General features: G+C 46.2%; 5 non-coding genes and 2 pseudogenes across 5 annotated transcripts; 5 read left to right on the forward strand and 2 right to left on the reverse strand.

Moving 5' to 3' along the window:
• Positions 1-13214: 13214 nt before the first annotated feature.
• The window catches only part of LOC123076390 (uncharacterized), a 16600-nt pseudogene continuing 7771 nt past the window's right edge, over positions 13215-22043 (reverse strand).
• LOC123079887 (ethylene-responsive transcription factor 2-like) lies at positions 15051-21971 on the reverse strand (annotated as a pseudogene).
• TRNAQ-UUG (transfer RNA glutamine (anticodon UUG)) lies at positions 16686-16757 on the forward strand. The gene has a single exon. It is a non-coding gene; the product is annotated as a tRNA-Gln (tRNA).
• On the forward strand, positions 17732-17803 carry TRNAQ-UUG (transfer RNA glutamine (anticodon UUG)). Its single transcript has one exon. It is a non-coding gene; the product is annotated as a tRNA-Gln (tRNA).
• Positions 18671-18742, forward strand: TRNAQ-UUG (transfer RNA glutamine (anticodon UUG)). Its single transcript has one exon. It is a non-coding gene; the product is annotated as a tRNA-Gln (tRNA).
• TRNAQ-UUG (transfer RNA glutamine (anticodon UUG)) lies at positions 19692-19763 on the forward strand. The gene has a single exon. It is a non-coding gene; the product is annotated as a tRNA-Gln (tRNA).
• Positions 20668-20739, forward strand: TRNAQ-UUG (transfer RNA glutamine (anticodon UUG)). Its single transcript has one exon. It is a non-coding gene; the product is annotated as a tRNA-Gln (tRNA).

Below are 22043 nucleotides of genomic sequence, written 5' to 3' on the forward strand. Positions count from 1 at the left end.
TGGTCACCGTTTCGTCCATCTTCGCGAAGTCGACATCCTTCTCGGCGGGCAGGGCGTGGTTACACGTACGTTGACGGCGGATGGCGCGGTGCCGGGCACGAGAGGAGCGGCACAACACGGCGTTGCCCACGGCAGCCACGATGCCCGTGCCGCCGTGCTCCCCCGCGTGCCGGCCTAGAGCAAATCGCCACTCCTCGGCAAGTTGGCTTAGAGCAGTGAGTTGCTGAGCGACACGTAGTCTTGGAGTTTCTGCATCCGTGAGCTGGCATGTAGCGGCCTACATTGTCGAGGGTGGTGGAGCAGAGCATTGCCTGGATCGTATCCAGCGGGCTCGATGGGCCACCCAGCTGGCTTTTATGCCGGAGAACTCCTCTTCCTGCTCGCCGGATGACATGGGGATCGTGGAGAACCGTTGCAAGGAGGAGATGGGAGCGGAGTGTGGTGCGATTTTTGTCCGGCGTCTCACATCGTTTAAATAGCGGGCGAACAATCGAAGACAACAGGCGTTGTGTTTAATGACGGGCGGCTCGCGAACGGACATGTGACCGGCGTAGGTTTCTCGGTGCACACGCGAGTTTAGTGGTGGAAGGCGGGCAGTCCGTGGCCGTTTGAATGTGGTGAGGAGGCATGTTCAGTGGGGCGGCGATCTCTCGGTCGGCGCGCCGCTTCAATGCCGACAGTGAGAGGTCGTGTCCGTCTGCGCCGCCCTTCCGTCTAGTCAAATCACGGCATAAATGCGGCGCGGCGAATTTTTTTGTGGGCCAGCCAGACAGGGCAGTCAGACGCGGGCGCGAAAGCTATCCGGACACCCACTAAGCCTTATGTTTGTCTCTGATTTATGAAAGAAAATGCATCCGGATAACCTTGCATGTATAAGTCCGAAAACGTATGGCGATTTAAGGGTCGCGGCGTTGGAGATGGCCTTGGCTGGAGCAGGAGTATAGTATGCATGTAGTATCTGTGACAAATTCTCCACCCGTTTCCTTCCTTGTTTGGACTGCAACGGGGAAGTGGTCGCTACCGGTGACGGGGCATGGGGCGGTGGCGACGTACGGTCAAACGACGCCCACCGTCCTCTCCTCCTCGGATCAACGCAACGGCGACCGGCGAGGCGCATATCTTACTGCCTGTCTGACAGGGCACGCGTGCGGCGACGTTCGCGCCCCTCGCCCGCCCGCCGCCGCCCTATCTCAGCAGTGATGCGTGCATTGGATGGGACCTGCTCGCACCTGCACACGAGAGAAGCACATGGGCGTGAGAGAAAAAAAAACAAGCTTGGTGGAATGTCAGAGACGGCTTGACAGGTGGGAGTAGGACAATCATGGAGCGCTTCCGCTTTAATAAGTAGGAGCGCCGCTAATCATCACATGTGGATTTCTCAGTACTCCATCAACCAAAAAGAAGAAGCATGCACGTGGATTTCTTCCAGGAAATATTTCTTTTTTGTTCTACAATTCTTGTTTCGTTTGGTGGCAAAGCTGAACAGACCAGTCACCATCTCAGTCACTTTCACACGGGCAGATACTTTGTATGGGAAGGTCTCGTTTTTCAGTTTTTTGGGGTGCCCAAGTGAATTTCTAGGACGTTGGCATATATCGACTGATTCTATAAAACTTAGGGGGCAAAATAGATCAAAGTTTTGAAACGTACGGGGAAAACCCATGCTTGTCGTTATCAGGTAGAACTTATTCTTGTAAATTTTGGTTAAAAAACATGATTATTTGCGGGCTATGCAAAAATCACAAATAATTTACATTACAATATGTTATAGTACAAGTTGCGTAACTTACTGTACTGAAATTCATGTACCGATTTCTTCACAGGTTATTGTTTTGGAATTGTCATGTTTTTATTTTGAAAAGCTCTGGTGAAGTTTGAAATACGCAAATTTCATTTGAAAAGTATGTGTACTCATATTTTTTTTATATCTAAAAATGATTTTCTTTCAAACCATGCAAGAGAACTGCATGTCATTCATCAAGAAGGAGAGCACAACGCTGAAAACGACATGACCATTACACTGCAACCCTAACATCACCAAAAATGGCGAGACGCAAACAACACAACACAACTAGTACAAAACCGTCTATATATAAAACATTTAAGTTAAATAAAATGTGTAACTAATTTACAGGCTAGGTTGGGAATGCAGCTTGTAGGGAATGGAGTTAGGTTGGGCTAGGTTGAGAATGGAGTTTACATGTCAGGATTTCTGAAGCCCGACCCGAGAGCCAGTCTGACACAAGGTATGAAATGATCAAATCTGCCCATGCCCCAATCCCAAAGCTTTTAAAGCTCAGTTATTTTGGCAGCATAAAAAATATGTCGTCTTTTTTATTCATTTGGTCTTCTAAACTATAGTTATGAGATAACTAATTTAAAAGTCTCAACAATTTTGAGGGGACCGGGAGGGGGGGGGGTGGGCTTACTTTTAAAGCATGGGAAAGGCAACTTGTTTTTAAGCCGTCCAAAAATACTGACCTTTAAATATGATACTTTTTCTAAGTTATAGCAATCATTTCACTCATAGGGATCCCAACCTATTGTTCTTCAACTAAGGGCTCCGAAAACAATCAAGCAAGGGCCTTGACGATTGAAAAATTGTGCTGCTCTCGGAAAAGAGAGGAAGGAAAATGCTCTCTGTTAGACAAAACTAGGGCTTCGAACAATGCTCGATGTCCTTGGTGGGCACGGCTGTCATATATTTATAAGAGGGAACCGTACAAATACAGGTTATGTTACAACACGTATATCTAATATATACTTAGTCTAACACCCTCCCTCAATCTTAATTATGTCCTGAAACACTCAGAAGGTTAAGATTGCGTCGACATCCTTCAAAAGAAGGCAAGGGAAAGGGTTTAGTGAAAATATCAGCAAGCTGATCCTTAGAAGGAACAAACTTGATCTGAAGAAACTTCCGAGCAACACGTTCCCTCACAAAGTGATAGTCAACTTCGATGTGCTTCGTTCGGGCATGAAACACTGGATTGGATGAAAGATATGTAGCACCGATGTTATCACACCAAAGAACGGGCGGCTGAGTTGGAGAGACCTTCAACTCCCGAAGCAATGACTGCACCCACATGATCTCAGTTGTGGCATTAGCAACCGCCTTGTACTCAGCTTCAGTACTACTCCGAGACACCGTAGCTTGCTTGCGAGCTTGCCAGGCGATCAAGTTAGGTCCAAAGAACACATCATGTCCCCCCGTGGATCGCCTGTCATCAGGACTACCAGCCCAGTCGGCATCAGAAAATGCAGAGATCAGTCCAGAAGGCGCCGACTGAAGATGAAGCCCATATGAACCAGTGTGACGAACATAGCGCAAGATGCGCTTAACAGCTCACCAGTGAGAATCACGCGGCGCATGAAGATACTGGCACACACGGTTTACTGCAAACGATATGTCTGGTCGAGTGATCAGCAAGTACTGCAACCCACCAACAATGTTGCGGTACTCAGTGGCATCCTCAGAAGATAGCAAGTCACCAGCAAGAGCGGTCAGTTTGTCTGTGACAGACATGGGAGTCGTAGCGGGCTTGCACTGCAACATACCTGCACGACGTAGGAGATCCTGGGAGTACTTCTTCTGAGAAAGAGTCAAGCCACCATCAAAAGGAAGAACCTCCAGACCCAGAAAATAATGCAGTCTCCCAAGATCCTTAACAGCAAACTCAGCACCAAGAGAGGACACAAGCCGGTCCGTAGCAGCAGCAGACGAACTAACAAGGATGATGTCATCAACATAGACCAGAATGTACATAGTCACCTCCGGTCGCTGAGAGATGAACAAAGACGTGTCCGCTGCAGAAGGCACAAACCCATGAGCACGAAGAGCGGCGCCAAGACGTGCATGCCACGCACGAGGGGCCTGTTTCAGTCCATACAGAGCTTTGACAAGACGACACAAATGATGTGGCTGAGAAGGATCAACAAAACCGGGTGGCTGACGCATATAAACCTCTTCCTCCAGAACTCCATGGAGGAAAGCATTCTGAACGCCAAGCTGTCGAAGCGACCATCCTCGAGTAACAGCCAAGGAGAGAAGAACACGAATAGTGGTTGGTTTAATAATAGGACTGAATGTGTCTGCATAATCAATGCCATACCGTTGTTTGAAACCCTTGGCAACGAGACGTGCCTTCTATCTCTCAATGGAACCATCAGCATGTTTCTTCACCTTGAATACCCATTTAGAGTCAATGATATTAACACCAGACGGAGGTGGAACTAGACGCCAAGTGTTGTTTCGTTGAAGTGCATGAATCTCCTCCTCCATCGCAGCACGCCAGTGTGGAATGCCAAGTGCTGCCTGAAAATGTCGTGGTTCAGTTGTAGGATCGGCCTCAGTATGCGCCATACAGGCGGCAAGCCACGCAACAATGCCATCAGTCCGCTTCTTCGGTTGGAAGATGCCACTTTTGTTGCGAGTATGAGGACGCAGGACGACAGGCGGAGGTGACGGTGGAGCAGCCACCACAGAGGAGCCACTATCCAGCAGCGGTGAAGAAGACGCGCCTGGAATGGTCGGCGAAGACGAGCCAGAAGAGGACGACCCAGTCGACGCAACAGTCGGCGAGGCCTCCTGCCCAGGCGACAGTGTCGCTGGTGCTGCCGGCCCATGGGGCAACGCCGCGGGGTCGGCCGGCCCAGGCGCCAACACTGCGGGGTCAGCCGGCCCAGGCAGCAGCGAGGCCACGGACGCAGGCGACCCAGGCGGCAACGCCGCGGGCTCGGCCGGCCCAGGTGACAACGGGGCCACGGACACAGGCGACATGGGTGCCTCGTCGAGTCCACCTGCATGTCCCATGCACTCGTGGTCGACGTCGTGAGCAGCCTGCGTAGCAGCAGGCGCAACCGGCGTAGTGGTCGCTGGCTTAGGTGGGGCCTCATTATCATCCTCAAGAAGCTCAAGTCGCGCACCTCGTCCAGTCCCTGCACCATGGTTAGGCAACAACAGAGGAGAATATGCAGCATCCACAAATTGATCAGGCAAAACTGGAAAAGAGTGCAACTCAGTGACGGGGGTATCAGTGGATGATGTAAGCGTGGAAAAAGGGAAGACAGTCTCATCGAACACAACGTCACGGGAAATGTAAACGCAATTCGTCGGAATGTGGAGACACTTGTAACCTTTGTGGAGAGGACTGTACCCAAGGAATACACACTTTTTTGATCGATACTCAAGTTTATGCTTGTTGTATGGACGAAGATGTGGCCAACATGCACAACCGAACACTTTGAGAAAAGAGTAATCTGGAGTTTCATGAAGCAACACCTCTAGAGGAGACTTCATGTGAAGAAGTCGTGTGGGAGTCCTGTTTATCAGAAAACAAGCAGTGACAAAAGCATCGCTCCAGAACTGAAAAGGAACAGAGGCATGTGCAAGAAGTGTTAGACCAGTTTCAAGTATGTGACGGTGCTTGCGCTCAGCTGCACCATTCTGCTGATGTGTATGAGGACAAGACACATGGTGTGAGATGCCAAGCTTCTGAAGGAAGGTGTTGAGATTACGATATTCACCCCCCCCCCAGTCGGATTGCACATGGATAATTTTTTGCTTAAGCAAACGCTCTACATGTGCTTGGAATTGCATAAAGACATGAAACACATCAAATTTGCGTTTAATAAGATAAATCCAAGTAGAGCGACTGAAAGCATCGCTGAAACTGACATAATAGTTGTGACCACTGACAGAAGTTTGGGCATAGCCCCACACATCTGAAAACACAAGTTCGAGAGGAGCCTTGACAACACGACTCGATACAGAAAAAGGCAACTGATGACTTTTGCCTTGTTGACAGGCATCACACACTAAAAACTCCTTATTTCTCGACTCAACAGGAAGACTATGACGACGAAGCACATGGCGCACAATGGGAGTGGCAGGATGGCCAAGGCGAGAGTGCCACTGCGACGATGACACCCGAACACCACTGAAAACTTGAGGAACTCGTGCATGGGCTCGGGGCACATCAAGCGCATATAATCCATCGCGAGCTCGACCACTAAGTAGAACGTCCCTCGTGTCCCGGTCCTTAACAAAAAAAATGGAAAGGGTGAAACTCAACAAACACATTGTTGTCACGAGTTAATTTAGGAACCGAGAGTAAACTACGTGTGACTGAAGGAACACGAAGGACATCAAGAAGATGCAAGGTTTTAGTGGTACGCGAAAGAAGAGATGCCTGACCAACATGTGAGATGGGCATACCTGATCCATTGGCAGTGCGGACCTGATCATGACCGGTGTAGGCCTGTCGAGCGGCCAGCTTGTCAAGCTGGCTCGTCAAGTGGTCCGTGGCACCTATGTCCATGTACCATGCAGGGTCCACCGAATACGAAGGAGTGAATCCAGGCTCCTGTGTAGCAAGAGCAGCTTGCTTCTCGTTACCTTTCCCATTGTTCCCAATGCCAAGGAAATCACGTTTAAAACGACGATGACAGCGAGACGCCAAGTGCCCCTCAATGCCGCAAAGCTGACACTCAACCCCACCACCACAGGCCTCGCAGTGTAGCCGCTTGCGGCCAGTCGTTGGAGGAGGCGGAGCGGGAGCGGGTGGACGAGGCTGGTTCTCGGCGGACGACGGCGCTTTCTGCTTGGCACCACGGGCACCCCCGCGGAGAGCAGCGATGGCAGACGGACCCTCCGTATAGACGCCGATGGAGCGGCGGGCAGCAAGCCGCTGTTCGGTGTTGAGGAGGCGCGCGTAGAGGTCGGGAGGCGGCATCGGTGTGTCACGTCCATTGATGTTTTCAACGAGAGAATCATAGTCCTCATCAAGCCCATTGAGAATGAACGAAGTAAACTCCTCATCACGGAGCGGCTTCCCAATAGACGACAGTGTATCAGCCAGACTTTTGACCTTGTTAAAGTAGGCCGTGACGGAGAGATCATGTTTCTTGACCTCACCCAGCTGGTTACGAATGGCAGAAGAACGGGCCAGCGGCTGCGAGGAGAAGCTGGAGTCGAGGGTAGCCCATGCATCCCTCGACGTCGTGGCAAAGACCACCATGCCAGCCACGGAAGGAGTGAGCGAGGACTGGATAGCACCCAGAATAGCCTGATCCTGAGCAATCCACCGACGATGAGCAGGGTTGGGCACCATGACGGAGCCACGCCGAGGGCAACACGTATATCTAATATATAGATTATGTTACAACACGTATATCTAATATATATTTAGTCTAGCACTCTCGAAAAAGAGAGGAAGGAGAATTCAACTTTGCTACGGTGTAGATAAGCCTGTGTGGTAAGAGGAGAGACATGGCAAGCAAACGCCTCGGCAGATGCGAAATTCAGTTCGTAAGGTCAAATCTCCTTTGCCGAGGAACCAGCAGGGGAGGCCTGCAAAGCAGCCACACTCGTCAAACTGTTTGACATTTTCTGGCCATGCTGGTACATAAATATGCTACTCAAAGCGTACAGAGCAGGCCATGGCAATTAGTAAAACACGAAGAGAGAGAACAATTCAAGAGTTGTTTCCAAAAGACGAGGCAGCGGTTTGGTTTGGCCAAACACATTGCCGACGTATGAACCCAAAAGAAAAGACATGAATCTGTTTGATTACTGCAGCTTGTGCTGAACTAAGCTTATAAAATACTGCCTGGGAGATTGAGAGTTGAGACACTTTGAAGCAATCGTTGGTCGTCAAACTCCTAACCTTTTTGGTCGTCAAACCTTCTGCCAAACACGCACACTCGCATTACAAAAATCATCCGTCGATCGACACCATGAACGGGGAGACAAAGAGGGGTGTTGTTGGTCAGTAGTAGTTATTAATTCGTGTGAGCACCAGTACTACTGTTGGGATTCGAGAGTTGAAAGCTCGGGTTCATGGCCATGCCTCAAACTTCAACGTTCCATGCTGGGTGGATTTGAAGTCCCAAGAAACGGAAATGATAAAAGCCCTTGCATGCATGCCAGAGATGCTTGCTGCTACAGCGATGCTCCGTTTTTTCTTCGTCTCCTCCTTTTTGCATGCATGGCACACACGTCTCCTTTTTGACATTTTGCCAAGACTCCTGTTGCGTCGCATGCTTGTCCTCGAATCTAGTACGTACACGTTTTTTCTTCTTCATTGGAGTACTGTTTTTCCGTCAACAGAAAAGAATCTTGTACTATTCTTTCCTCTGAAATAGTACTGCAGGCGTGCCTTGTCACTGACACATGTACATGTTTGCTGGGACCCACCCGGGTGCGCCTGTCAGGAACGAAGACTTTGTGAGCACGAAAAACACCACGCCCCAGCCCCAGGTCAGTACTCAATAGGAGGACTACTCGAGTGCATGCCCGAGGCTGGCATGGCAGAGCGCCATGTTGGTGCATGCGCGCCTGCATGAACGGCTGGAAAGATGTACTGTTCATATTAGAACTAGCCAACTGGAAGCCCGGGGACATGATGGACGATGGTCTGCCATTCTAGAACTTGCCTCATGCACTTGCAAGTTTCTCCTTTCCTTTCACCGCAAGAAATGGATTATTTTGGGCTGTCCTCGTTAACACGCATTGACACGGTCAGTTATGCATTCAGAGCATCTAGAGCAAGTATCTGGAAAACGAAAACGAACTTGCACTACTACCCCTTTCTTTTTACTTCCCATATAAGATTTGTTTGAAGTCAAACTTGATAAAATATGATCAAATTTATGTTAAAAATATCAACATCTGCTTTAGAAAAGTTATATAATATATAAATGATTTTCATGATGCATCTATATAATTTCAATTTCGTATTGTGAATGTTGATAAGTTTTTTTATAAAGTCCGTCAAACTTTACAACGTTCACTTTAGACAAATCTTACATGCAGAGTTAAGAAAAGAAGGAAGTACTACTCCGTCCCACAATGTAGACGTTTTTGCAAGATTATTAAGAAACTTGCATTTTGGCATGGAAGTATTTGAGAATTAACTTAATCTTTACAAATTGAAAATTGTATTGACAACTCATTGCCATACTTATCTTTTTAGGGTGTTTCCATTTTTATCCTGGGCCACTCTATTTTGTTACTGGGCCTCCCGGGTCATTTAAAGACTGAAATATATGGGAAAAACAGCAACAATAAAATGACATTTTGAAGGTTTGATGTTTTTATAGTCTGTCATGTAAGTGTAGCTTGATACTATATAAATATCAATTTATTTTCTTTAAAATGTTTTCATTTCTGCATGAGTATAGCATGATTTGTATTTATGGGACACATCTTACATCTCTAGTCTGAATTTGCTTTCTGACGCGGCAATTTTTCATTAACCGACTAAAAGTAGTTGTTCCTTAAAAATAGCAACATCTAAATATTTTTAAACACAGTGCCTCAGTTTTACAACAACAAAAAATCATGAACAAAAAATCATCAAATTTCAAGTTGAATTCAGTTCTTGTAAAAGAATTGAACATAAATCCTAATAATTGCCTCTATACCCGACCATGCGTAGCACGGGCATGGAAGGCCAGGTCAAGGTGTGAAAATGAAGCAACGAGCTTACTGATAAAATTAACTCAAAAAAACATAGATGATTTAACGGTTTTATGAGAAAATTGTTTGTCTTATAGTAGTTCTTAGATATTTTTTTTGAGAAACACCGTACAAACATATAAGTTCACATATACGCAGTAAGCTACAAACATATACAAATTGAAATTATATAGATACATACCCCTATAAATGCGCACACACATCATACCTCTATGAGCACCTTCAAGATGTTGAACCTGTGAATCTTGACATTGACGAAGTAAAATTTACTCTGTACTCTGTTATGGATAAACATGTATGAAGTACAACAAGGTTTTTTTTTTTTGACGGGAGGAGGTACAACATGTTAACAAACAAATGATAAAATTTTATTCGCACGGCAATAAATAATAACATATCCACTACCTGCATAGATATCGTTTTTTTGTTGATCATGTCCATGTGACCTTAGGTATTTAACCAGCATGACCATGTTCATGTGTCTAGATACTTAATTAGTTAGCTAATTAGGCAGTGGTTAAGCTCTACGACAACATACGGCTTCAAATGATGGTCAACCGATCTGACCTGCAGCGCCGCCCAGCTAGCGCCGTCGCCTACTCCGTGGTCAATGCATATGCCAAGCTAGTTTGATCAACGCACGGCTGTAGGAATAATCATTCGATGTATGTGATCCGCAATATGAACAGGTTCAGTTTCTTGCATTAACTCAAACCGGTGGGAGTGTTATCAATAAATGATGGTGCGCGAGAACCTACTCAACATTAACACTAGAGATTCTACGGTGTTCCGTTGGGAGAAATTATTATTTCAGTGGATGTTTTGACGATCTCACATATAAGGGCATCTTCAATGCTGAACCGTAAATTTACTTGACATCCGTCCACGGATAATAAAAGGATCAATCCGCCGACACGAATATGAGAGCCGTCCATCCAACGTCGTTCACATACATTTCGACTGTTGTTTGAACTAAATGGATGAAATTCATACAAACATGGCGTATTTCATATAAACTGGATGAAATTCATTACATTTTGGATATTTTTAACTAAAAACTATAACAAACTAAAGTTAAAACCAGTCTATTGTCGGCGCCAGCGGATATCCATTCCCACAACACGGATACCCTTGACTAGTCTACGGCCTGCCGTGGCGGATCTTCATTGTGTTCCTCATGTCCGGTAGCCTGCTCGTCGGACTGCCGTGAGAGTATATGTTTCAGCGCAAAGGGCGGCTCACTTCCCCTTGTTCGGCAGCGCCGCTCATTGGAGTGGCACCACCGGGATATGCTTCAGCCGGAGGGGAAGGGTGCCCTCTACTTCCGTGAAATGCGGATCAAGGTTAGTTTTTTGGGCGGGGGACGACAGTGGCCTGTGACCGGGCAAGACATTGGTTGTGTATGCCGGCGTCACCTCGACGGTGGCCTTCATGGGACCCAAGTGGTGGTGCCCTCCCATGTTCTATTTCTCCTTGATGATGGCAGCGGGCGCGGACTTGCTGGCCGCCGCCTTGTCGATCTCCGCAAAACCAACTTCTTTCTCCGCCAGCAAGGCTCGATTACGCGAATGTTGACGACGAATGGCACGATCGCAGGCACGGGAGGAGCGTACGACACGGCGTCGTCCATGGCAGCCACGACAGTCGTGCTCCCCGGCATGCCAGCCTGGAGCAACTCGCCACTCCTCGGCGAGCTGGGTTAGAGCGGCGAGTTGCTGAACATCGCGCCGGCTTGGAGCTTCTGCTTCCGCGAGCTGGCTTGCAGTGGCCTCGAACATCCAGTTACTAGTACTTGATACTATGTTTCAAACATATCCATGAATCTAGTTGTCAATATCTAAAATACCAAAATGTTAACACACTTTTCTATAAATTTGATCAAACTTTGCAGAGTTTGATCATAAAGGAAATACATTGTGCATTATATTTTAAGACAGATGGCGGCAGGAGTAAACAAAATCATGGTGCTAATATGCCCCTAGTTTTAAGGCATGACTGACATGATTTAGGAAACAAAAGTGGAAGCAGGGCAGGACTATGGCGGCACAGACTCACCCCTATGAACGCACGTACACAAACCCTACCTTCATGAGCACCTCCGAGAGACTGAGCCGGCACATTATTTTGAGATTGAAGAAGTCGCCACAAACGACTTCGTAGTCGACGGGAACATCTCCTCCCACTGAATGCACATCGCCGGAAGGCTGATATAAATCCAAAAAAATGCGAGCACCAATGTCTAAGTCTGTGACTTGAACTCTGATGGGCAAGGTATACCATTGTCCTCGTAACTATCCAACCACAGTTTATTTAGCTTAATATTACATGTTACTCCCTCCGTTCCTTTATGTAAGGTGTATTATTTGCGGTACGGTTACCAAGGCACATAATTATAGACCTGTTAGGACGAAATTACCCTTGGCAAATCTATTTGTTAGTGGCAAGTAAATCAATTAGTCGAGGAAAGTATGAGATACATGCAATCGACAGAGAGATAGTTTTCTTCTTTTGCTACAAGGAGAGATACAGACAATCAGGAGAGAGATACTTTCCCTTTTTCTGAAGGGCTAACAAGGGAATTATGAGGAATTAGAAGAAATGCACCTTACATTCTGGAATTTTATCAAAAAACAATACACCTTATATAAAAGAATGGAGGAAGTATAACATAAACATTTGCCAAAATTTTTTGCACATGACATACTATATGTTGTCCATAAAAACCGAACTAATAGTAATACGTCTTACATATCATTTTGCTATAAAGTTGTATACATACTAAAAAAATGTTAAAATGTGCCAATATAATACACCACAAAAATAGATAGTACCATTTAAAATATGGCATATGATCGAAAGCTTTCACGTAAAATAAATAAATACAAATTTTGTCTGTTAAATTGCTGATCTAGGCGTGGTGAAAGGACATGGTTTGTTGCTAGTCGATTTTACCCCCCTCTCGAGGACACGAGTCGGCACGCATGACGAAGCCGCAGCCATCAGCTAGCTAGTCACTAATCCTAAACCCTATGGAAAGCTAGGTGCAAGTTGGAGACGTCCGATCAAGCGAAGATTGCCTGAAAGCGGACCGGGGACGGAGAGCATGCATGGAAACCGACCTGCGAAGACCGGCGATCGCGCTCACGCTCACGCTCATCACCGCCGTCAAATGGCATCTTCCCGGCCAATGGCATGCTACCCAGGCCGCCACCACCACCGTCGTCCATCGGCGTGGTGCGGTTGTCAACGGCCCAGCAGGGGTCACGGCTGACCCAAGCGCGTGAAACGGCGCAGCGAGACAAGCGACGGGTAAAAGGGCGGTGGATGATCACTGCAACTTGAGAGGCGACTGATGAGTGATGGAGGACGACGGGTTAGCCAGTTCACACCCGGGTCACGGGCGGGGGTCAAAGCTGCCTGCCGCTCTGAGACCCTGGCACGGCCACGGCGCGCGCTGGGAGCTCTCCCGTCGTCGTCGTCGTCGTCGGAGGCATCGTGAGTCGCCGTCGTCGGGCTCGAAACCTAGGGGCGGGAAATGGTTTTGTTTCCGGGCGCGCATTGCTGCTTGTTCGGTAGCGTCACGAAGATATCGCCAAGGTCAGAGGCAAAACGCCGGGGAGAAAATTGCGCTGCAGATAGCCAGGAAAATGCTGAGACCATGCAACGCCGCATTTTCTCCGGACCATGTAGGTCTACTAAGTTCAGAGCAGACAATTCTGAGGTCTCCGGGAACGTTGGCGTCTACTGACTGAAACATAAGGTCCAAAGCAGAATTCTGAATCTGTGGCCAACCAGGAACGTTGACATAACACTGAAAGCGGAAGGCTGGTGCCCGGTAAAACAGCGCCCCAATCAGCGGTCAGGCACAACTATTGCTAGAGTCGACAGAATAAGCTAACACCAGTATGATATCCGGATGTAACGACAGACATCATGGGTCCTCAAGGCCATACACCTCATACACCGGGACGACTCGTGAGTTAGGTTTCAGCGCTGAACGTCAACTGCAAGCGATCGGAGGCCCCTTTTTTAAGACTACAGCCACGCGTTCGCCTGATAAGGCCAAAACCCTTGCACAAAACTGCAGACGACCATGAAAATGCTGAGACCATACAACACCGGATTTTCGCTGGACCATGCAAATCCACTCAGTTCAGAGCGGACGATTTTGAGGTCTTCAGAGTCTGGAATGTACTGGGAGTCTGGGACGCAACGTCCAGCGCAGAGTTCCGAATCCAGAAGCCCAGCCAGGAACGCTGACGGAGACACGATCAGCAGTCAACCACGGATATGCATCTGGCGCCGATCGCGACATGAATGAAGTTCATGTCGGCAGCACAACCCAACAAATAGTATGATCTCTGTATGTGGTCAGTTGAGGTAGAAAATGCTTCATGGCCTGACCACTTTTGTGACACGATGTGAGAATGTAAATTCAGCAGTAACAATATTCAGGACCAATGTTGTACGAGTGAGATCTGCATCAGAGTCAAATTTGAATGCCTTTGGGAAGTCGGAAGGATGCAATGGAGATTGGGTGATAATTCATGCTGAGCAGTGACTGAAATGAACACGGGAGAACCTGAAAGCAGGGGCAGGGGAATTACAGGTCGCATCATAAGTATTCCACATCATCGAGTCACAAAATGAATCATACAAACATCATCATAAGACTAGCAAAAAGAAACCCAAATGAGACACCCATGAACAAATTGGTGGAAAACACCCATGGAAGCAGCATTCAGTTCCTGTCATCAGCTTAGCTATCCATATTGGTAGCATCTATCCGAAACAAAATAGCACCCAAAAAATCCAGACGAGGTAGGGTGCCGCACCAATTCATTAAAAAAGAACTGCGGACACAAAATGGTGGAAAGCACTGATGGAAGCAGTTCAGTTCAAGAAGCATGAAAGGCATTTTGTTCATGCCTCTCCAGATTTGGTCTGAATTAATCAGCTCATCAGCTTAGCTATCCACAAAAAAATATCACCGGCATCTATCTGATCATGCACTGACTACTGAGAGCTTCTCTACGAGATGGCAGTGCGTGTTTTAAAGCTGACACACTTCTTATGCCTAACAATGAGATATGCAATTTCGCAGTTCTTCGGCCCTGACTCAAGTGTCATACTAGTGTCTTCGGCCCCGACTCTAGTGTCATACCACTTCTCTTAACTACCGGAACCTGTCCATCTGTATTCGCTGTATGTCTAGAAACGAAGGCTGTCCCATCCATCGGCTGTCCCTTCCATCTCATCGCTGCCACTGCCCCCCGTTTCAATATCAATGTCTTCATAATCATATCGACGTGAGAATGAGATCTTCGTAAGATCAACACCAGTATCCGGTCATCTTCCACTTTTGCATGGCGAGCACCAGCTGGTTCATCTTCTACCTCCCCGACACGGTTGGCTAGTGGAGCTCTCACTTCCTCTTGTATGTATGTCTGGAACTTGTGCTTGGAAGCCTGTACCTTGGTGCAGAAGACTTCTAGAAAGTTACTCAGACATCCTTGATCATAGAAGTTAGGCCTACCACCTGACGGAGATTCTCGTACGTGGTCTGAAATACCAAAGTATCTATATCAGACATTAGGATTTAGGAGCGGTGCACTGAAAGAAAACTACAGTTATTAACTTCAGACTGAAGGAGCCACTGTGCAAGAACTCAAAATATTCTACACTTTCAAAAAGGCACATTCAGGACCTACAGTTACTAACTTCAGATTAGTAGCTCCAACCAAATGTACCCCTTCGCCACTGCTTACGGTGGAGATTGAACTGAACTACCTATTTCCATAGATGCGTATAGCCGTATACCCTAGTTCTTAAAAAGAGACATCAATGCCACATTAATATTCTATTCTAGCAATGTGAGTGAACATGAAGAAGCAACTGCAATGGCCACTAGCGAGTCAGGCTGAATGTGGATGTCGGCTGTCCGTGGTGCCCATGTCCAAGCCCACATAATGTGTGTGCATGGACACCCACGGGTTGAGCGCCCAAAGATGTGGGATATGTGGGCTGTTCGGCGGGCGCTCGCGTGGAACCCACTTTTCACAGCCGCGACAATGATGCAGCCGTGTAGATCTGGCCGCAACGCTTCGGTCCAGCTCCAATGCTCCACCATGGCTGCCGCAGCGCCGCCTTCTACCTCCGGGTTGGCCGTCGCAGTGTTGCCATCTAACGCCACCATGGCTGCTGCAGCGCTGGCGTCTACCTCTGCCATGGCCTGCGCCGCCATTACCTCCGCCATGGCCTCCACTGGGCCACCGTCTACCTCCGCATGTGAGAGCGTGAATAGAAGAAAAGGATCAATCATGTCAGATGTGAGTTGTATCCTCGAAACTAAGTTGTGTCTGTCAGTATGAAACCACGGCATGGCCTAGAACTGAAGGCAGACAGTATAGCAGTAATTATTCCCATGTTATTCCTCACTATTCAATTAGGGCTTCCCATGTTATCCTGCAGAATAGATTTGTTCAGTTAAAATCCTAGTGCATAAGTCATCTACCATTAGTACATGGATAAGTAGTCCTGGTGATAGTTGGAGTCTGACAAGAGGAAAGTTAGGACCAGCAGAGTATAAGTCATAGCAGGCAGGAGAGCTCACCGGCGGTGCATCTTTATACTACTCAAGTTATAGCCTATGGACACTCTTCTGTACTGCGACTAGCTTGCAACTGCTGTTCACATCGCTGTGGAGTAAGTGGGTATGCGGCAGCTGCCGCGTAGTCCCGCATAAATTATGTGGGTAGCCTACTTAATCCCACATAAATTATGTGGGTAGATGCGGCGTCACATGGGACGCCCGCAGGTCGTCCCACTTACAGCGTGACTAGCGAGTGGTCGAAAGTACAGCTGGCCCATCAACACAATAATCTTTCAAGGTCATACTGAATGGATCAACCACATTACTTTTTTCCAAATTAACGTACCTCAAACACCTAGTAAATCCTAATAGCAACCCAATGAGACAAAAAGATCGTACCCACGCAATGGAGCCTTTGGCTAAAATAAAATGAAAAGAAAAAAGAAAATAAGTCATTCATCGGATATTCCTTGCGCCAATTAGCTGCCAAGTGGCAACCAGAAGCAAGTCCAAAAAGACAGTAGGACATTTAATAAGCATGTAAAGAAACAATATTTTGTCTGTAAGCCAAATGACAGATATATAATCACCAGTGGGTCACACTCAACAAATGGTTTCGTAGTGTAGTGGTTAGCACTCCAGACTTTGAATCTGGCGACCTGGGTTCGAATCCCGGCGAGACCTACTTTTTTAGCTGGCATTTTAGTTTTTCCATGGTAGAATGTACTCACATGTTTATGGCATTTACTACTGCAGAAAAATATTGCTCACAATATTTTAGCTGACATTTAGTGTTTCCAGGGTAGAATGTACTCCTATTTTTGCCGACATTTAGTATTTCCCTGGTACAATGTACCCAGACCATCCATGGTACAGATACTCACAGTTTAGGGGCTAATAACACTTGAAACATACCTCTGTCTTCTGATTTACATTGGTGTGACTATAGCCTCGCCAAAACTTACATTTCACTATCAAGAAAGGCAAATTCCCTGGACCCTGCGCAAGCAGGAGTTACATGCACCGAGCTGCCCTTTTATCAAGAAAGGCAAATTCAGTACCTATAGTCACTAACTTCGGATTAGTAGTTGCAACCGAATGTACCCCTTCCCCGCTACTTACGCTGGAGACTGAACTGAACTACTTATTTCCCTAGATGCGCGTACCCTTGTTCTTAAAATGGGACATCAATGCCTCATTAATATTCTATTCTAGCAGTGTGACACAGACCCATACTCAAAATCTTGTATTCTAGCAATGTGAGTGAGCATGAAGAAGGAACTGCAATGGCCACTAACGAGTAGTTGAAAGCACACCTGGCCAATCAAAACAATTATCCTTCAAGGTCATACTGAATGGACCGACTATTACTTGTTCCAAATTATCATACCTCGGACACCTAGTAAATCCTATAGCAATCAACGAGACAAAATGACGTACCCATGCAATTAAGTATTTAGCTAAAATGAATTGAAAAGAAAAGAGAAAATAAGTCACTCATTGGATATTCCTTGCTCCATTTAGCTGCCAAGTGGCAACCGGAACTAGTCCAAAAAGGCAGAAGGAAATTTAACAGGAAGCATTGAGTAAGGAAACAATATTTTGTCTGTAACCCAAATGACAGATATATAACCATCAGTGGATCACACTCAACAAATGGTTTCGTAGTGTAGTGGTTAGCACTCCAGACTTTGAATCTAGCGACCTGGGTTTGAATCCCGGCGAGACCTACTTTTTTACCTGGCATTTTAGTATTTCCATGTATAATGTACTCACATTTGTTTATGACATTTAGTATTGGGGAAACATATCGGCTCACAATTTTTTTTGCTGACATTTAGTGTTTCCACGGTAGAATGTACCCAAACCTTCCATGGTACAAATACTCAGTCTAGAGACCAATAACACTTAAAACATCCCTATCTTCTGATTTATATTGGTGTCAACATAACCTTACAATACACTATCAATAAAGGCACATTCAGTACCTATAGCCACAAACTTCAGATTGGTCACTGCAACCGAACGTATTCCTTCCCCACTCTTATGGTGGAGACCCAACTGAACTACTTATTCCCATAGATAGATGCGCATACCCATGTTCTTAAGACGGAACATCAATGGCTTATTAGTATTTTATTCTAGCAATGTGTTGCAGACCCATACAAGAACTCAAAATATTGTATTCTAGCAATGTGATTGAACATGAAGAAGGAACTGCAATGGCCACTAGTGAGTGGTTGAAAGCACATCTGGCAATCAAAACAATTATCTTCAAGGCCATATAGAATGTATCAACCATACTACTTTTTCCAAATTATTGTACCGCATACACCTAGTAAATCCTAATAGCAACTCACTGACACAAAATGATCGTACCCACGCAATGGAGCCTTTGGCTAAAATGAATTGAAAAGAGAAGAGAAATAAGCCATTCACTGGATATTTCTTGCTCCATTTAGCTAACAAGTGGCAACCGGAAGCAAATTCAAAAAAACAGAAGGAAATTTAAGAGGAAGCATCGAGTAAAGGAACAATATTTTGTCTGCAAACCAAATGACAGAAATATAACCATCAGTGAGTCACACTCAACAAATGGTTTCGTAGTGTAGTGGTTAGCACTCCAGACTTTGAATCTGGCGACCTGGGTTCGAATCCCGGCGAGACCTACTTTTTTAGCTGGCATTGTATGTTTCCATGGTCCAATGTACTCACTTTTTTTTATGACATTTAGTATTTGGGAAAAATATTGACTCTCAAATTTTGCTGGCATTTATTGTTTCCAGTGTAGAATGTACTCCTATTTTTGCTGACATTTAGTATTTCCCTGGTACAATGTACTCAGAGCTTCCATGGTACAAATACTCACAGCCTAGAGGCTAATAACACTTGAAACATACCTCTGTCTTCTGATTTACATTGGTGTGACTATAACCTCGCCAAAATTTACATTTCACTATCAAGAAAGGCAAATTCCCCGAACCCTGCGCAAGCGGGAGCTATGTGCACCGAGCTGCCCTTTTATCAAGGCAAATTCAGTACCTGTAGTTACTAACTGCAGATTAGTAGCTGCAACCGAACGTACCCCTTCCCAACTACTTGCGCTGGAGACTGAACTGAACTACTTATTTCCCTAGATGTGCGTACCCTTGTTCTTAAAATGGGACATCAATGCCTCACTAATATTCTATTCTAGCAATGTGATGCAGACCCGTACAGTCAAAATGAGCATGAAGAAGGAACTGCAATGGCCACTAGCGAGTGGTTGAAAGCACAGCTGGCCAATCAAAACAATTATCCCTCAAGGTCATACTGAATGGACCAACTATAACTTGTTCCAAATTATCATACCTCAAACACCTAGTAAATCCTATAGCAATCAACGAGAGAAAATGACATACCCATGCAATGAAGTATTTAGCTAAATGAATTGAAAAGAGAAGAGAAAATAAGTCATTCATCGGGTATTCCTTGCTCCATTTAACTGCCAAGTAGCGATCAGAACTAGTCCAACAAGGCAGAAGGAAATTTAACAGGAAGCATCGAGTAAAGAAACAATATTTCGTCTGTAAGCTAAATGACAGAAATATAATCATCGGTGGATCAAACCCATCAATTGGTTTCGTAGTGTAGTGGTTAGCACTCCAGACTTTGAATCTGGCGACCTGGGTTCGAATCCCTGCGAGACCTACTTTTTTAGCTGGCATTTTAGTATTTCCATGTACAATGTACTCACATTTTTTTATGACATTTAGTATTGGGGAAAAATATCGGCTCACAGTTTTTCTTTCTGAAATTTAGTGTTTCCACGGTAGAATGTACCACTCCCGATATTTAGTATTTCCCTGGTACAATGTACCCAGACCTTCCATGGTACAAATACTCAGTCTAGAGGCTAATATCACTTAAAACACCCGTCTTCTGATTTAAATTGGTATGACTACAACCTTGCCAGAATTTACAGTACACTATCAATAAAGGCAGTCAGGACCTATAGCCACAAACTTCAGGTTAATCACTGCAACCAAACGTATCCCGCCCACTTCTTATGGTGAAGGCCGAACTGAACTACTTATTTCCATAGATGTGTATACTCATTTTCTTAAGATGGAAAATCAATGGCTTATTAATTTTCTATTCTAGCAATGTGTTGCAGTCCCGTTCCAAAACTCAAAATATTGTATTCTAGCAATGTGATTGAACATGAAGAAGGAACTGCAATGGCCACTAGTGAGTGGTTGAAAGCACATCTGGCAATCAAAACAATTATCCTTCAAGGCCACACAGAATGTATCGACCATATTACTTTTTCCAACTTATTGTACCTCATACCTGGTAAAGCCTAATAGCAACTCAATGACACAAAATGATCATACCCACGCAATGGAGCCTTTGGCTAAAATGAATTGAAAAGGAAAGAGAAATAAGTCATTCATTGGATATTCCTTGTTCCATTTAGCTGCCAAGTGGCAACCGGAAGCAAATCCAAAAAAACAGAAGGAAATTTAAGGGTAAGCGTCGAGTAAAGAAAAAATATTTTGTCTGCAAGCCAAATGACAGAAATATGACCATCAGTGAGTCACACTCAACAAATGGTTTCGTAGTGTAGTGGTTAGCACTCCAGACTTTGAATCTGGCGACCTGGGTTCGAATCCCGGCGAGACCTACTTTTTGAGCTGGCCTTTTAGTGTTTCCATGGTACAATATACTCACATTTTTTATGACATTTAGTAGTTGGGAAAAATATTGACTCACAATTTTTAGCTGACATTTCGTGCTTCCAGGGTAGAACGTACTCCTATTTTTGCTGACATTTAGTACTTCCCTGGTATACAATGTACTCAGAGCTTCCATGGTACAAATACTCAGTCTAGAGGCTAATAACACTTGAAACATACTCTGTCTTCTGATTTACATTGGTGTGACTATAACCTCGCCAAAATTTACAGTACACTATCTAGAAAGGAGCATTCAGTGCCTATGCTTGCTAACTTCAGATTAGACACTGCAACCAAATGTGCCACTTCCCCACTGCTTAGAGCATCTCCAATAGATGGTCCAAAATTTGGCGGTCCAAAACCGGAGATGTAAAATTTGGACCGCCAAAAAGTGCGTTTTGGAGCTCCGAAAAAAGCTCATCTCCAACAGATGGTCCAAATTGATGGTCCAAAAGAGCAACTCCAATAGATGGTCCAAAATGAAGATGTAAAAACGACATACTACTAGTCCATTCAACATAGTTCAAACATCAAATTCAACATAGTTTCATACATCAACTTCAACTACTACTTATTCAAACTGCTAGATAAACTACTCCTCATCGGAGCTACGGAACTGCTCCCAGAACTCCTCCTTCGTTGGGTCGTCGCACCCCTCCTCCTCCTCCTCCTCCTCGAAGTCTGCCCAGTCCTCCTCGGAAGAGGACTCGATGGGGATCACCGTCGAGGGACCGGCCTCATCCTCCTTCTTCGGCCCCTTCTTCTTCTGCTCCGCCTCACGCTTCCAGTAGTACTCCAGCTCGGCCTGGACGTACTCCGGATGCTCCCGAGCAAACCTCGCCATCGCCTCCTCATCGGTCTCGCCAGCACTAACGACAACCGACGGCTTCTTCATCTTCTTCTTCTTCTTCGTCGTGATCTCCTTCATGTTGATGCCCTGCGGCACAAGCATCTCCGCTACCGCCCGACTCTCGATCTCTGGAAAGTTGAGGTGCGACCGAGGCCTCTCGGCACGCCACACCGCCACGTCGTAGGCACACGCGGCCTCGTGGGCGGAGGGGTACGTGCCGATCCACCAACGCCTTCCGGCGCCAGAGAACTCCACACCCCAGTTGCCGGAGGGCTTCTACCTCACGCCGAAGAAGCCTGACTTGCCCTTCGGCGTCTTCTTCGGCGCCATCTAGAGCGCATGCGGCCGGGGCGGTGGCGGACGGAGCCGGGCGGGGCGGTGCTGCGGGGCGGCGGTGGCGGG

Source organism: Triticum aestivum, chromosome 3D, assembly GCF_018294505.1.
Source record: "Triticum aestivum cultivar Chinese Spring chromosome 3D, IWGSC CS RefSeq v2.1, whole genome shotgun sequence".
In the NCBI taxonomy this organism is placed as follows: Eukaryota; Viridiplantae; Streptophyta; class Magnoliopsida; order Poales; family Poaceae; genus Triticum; species Triticum aestivum.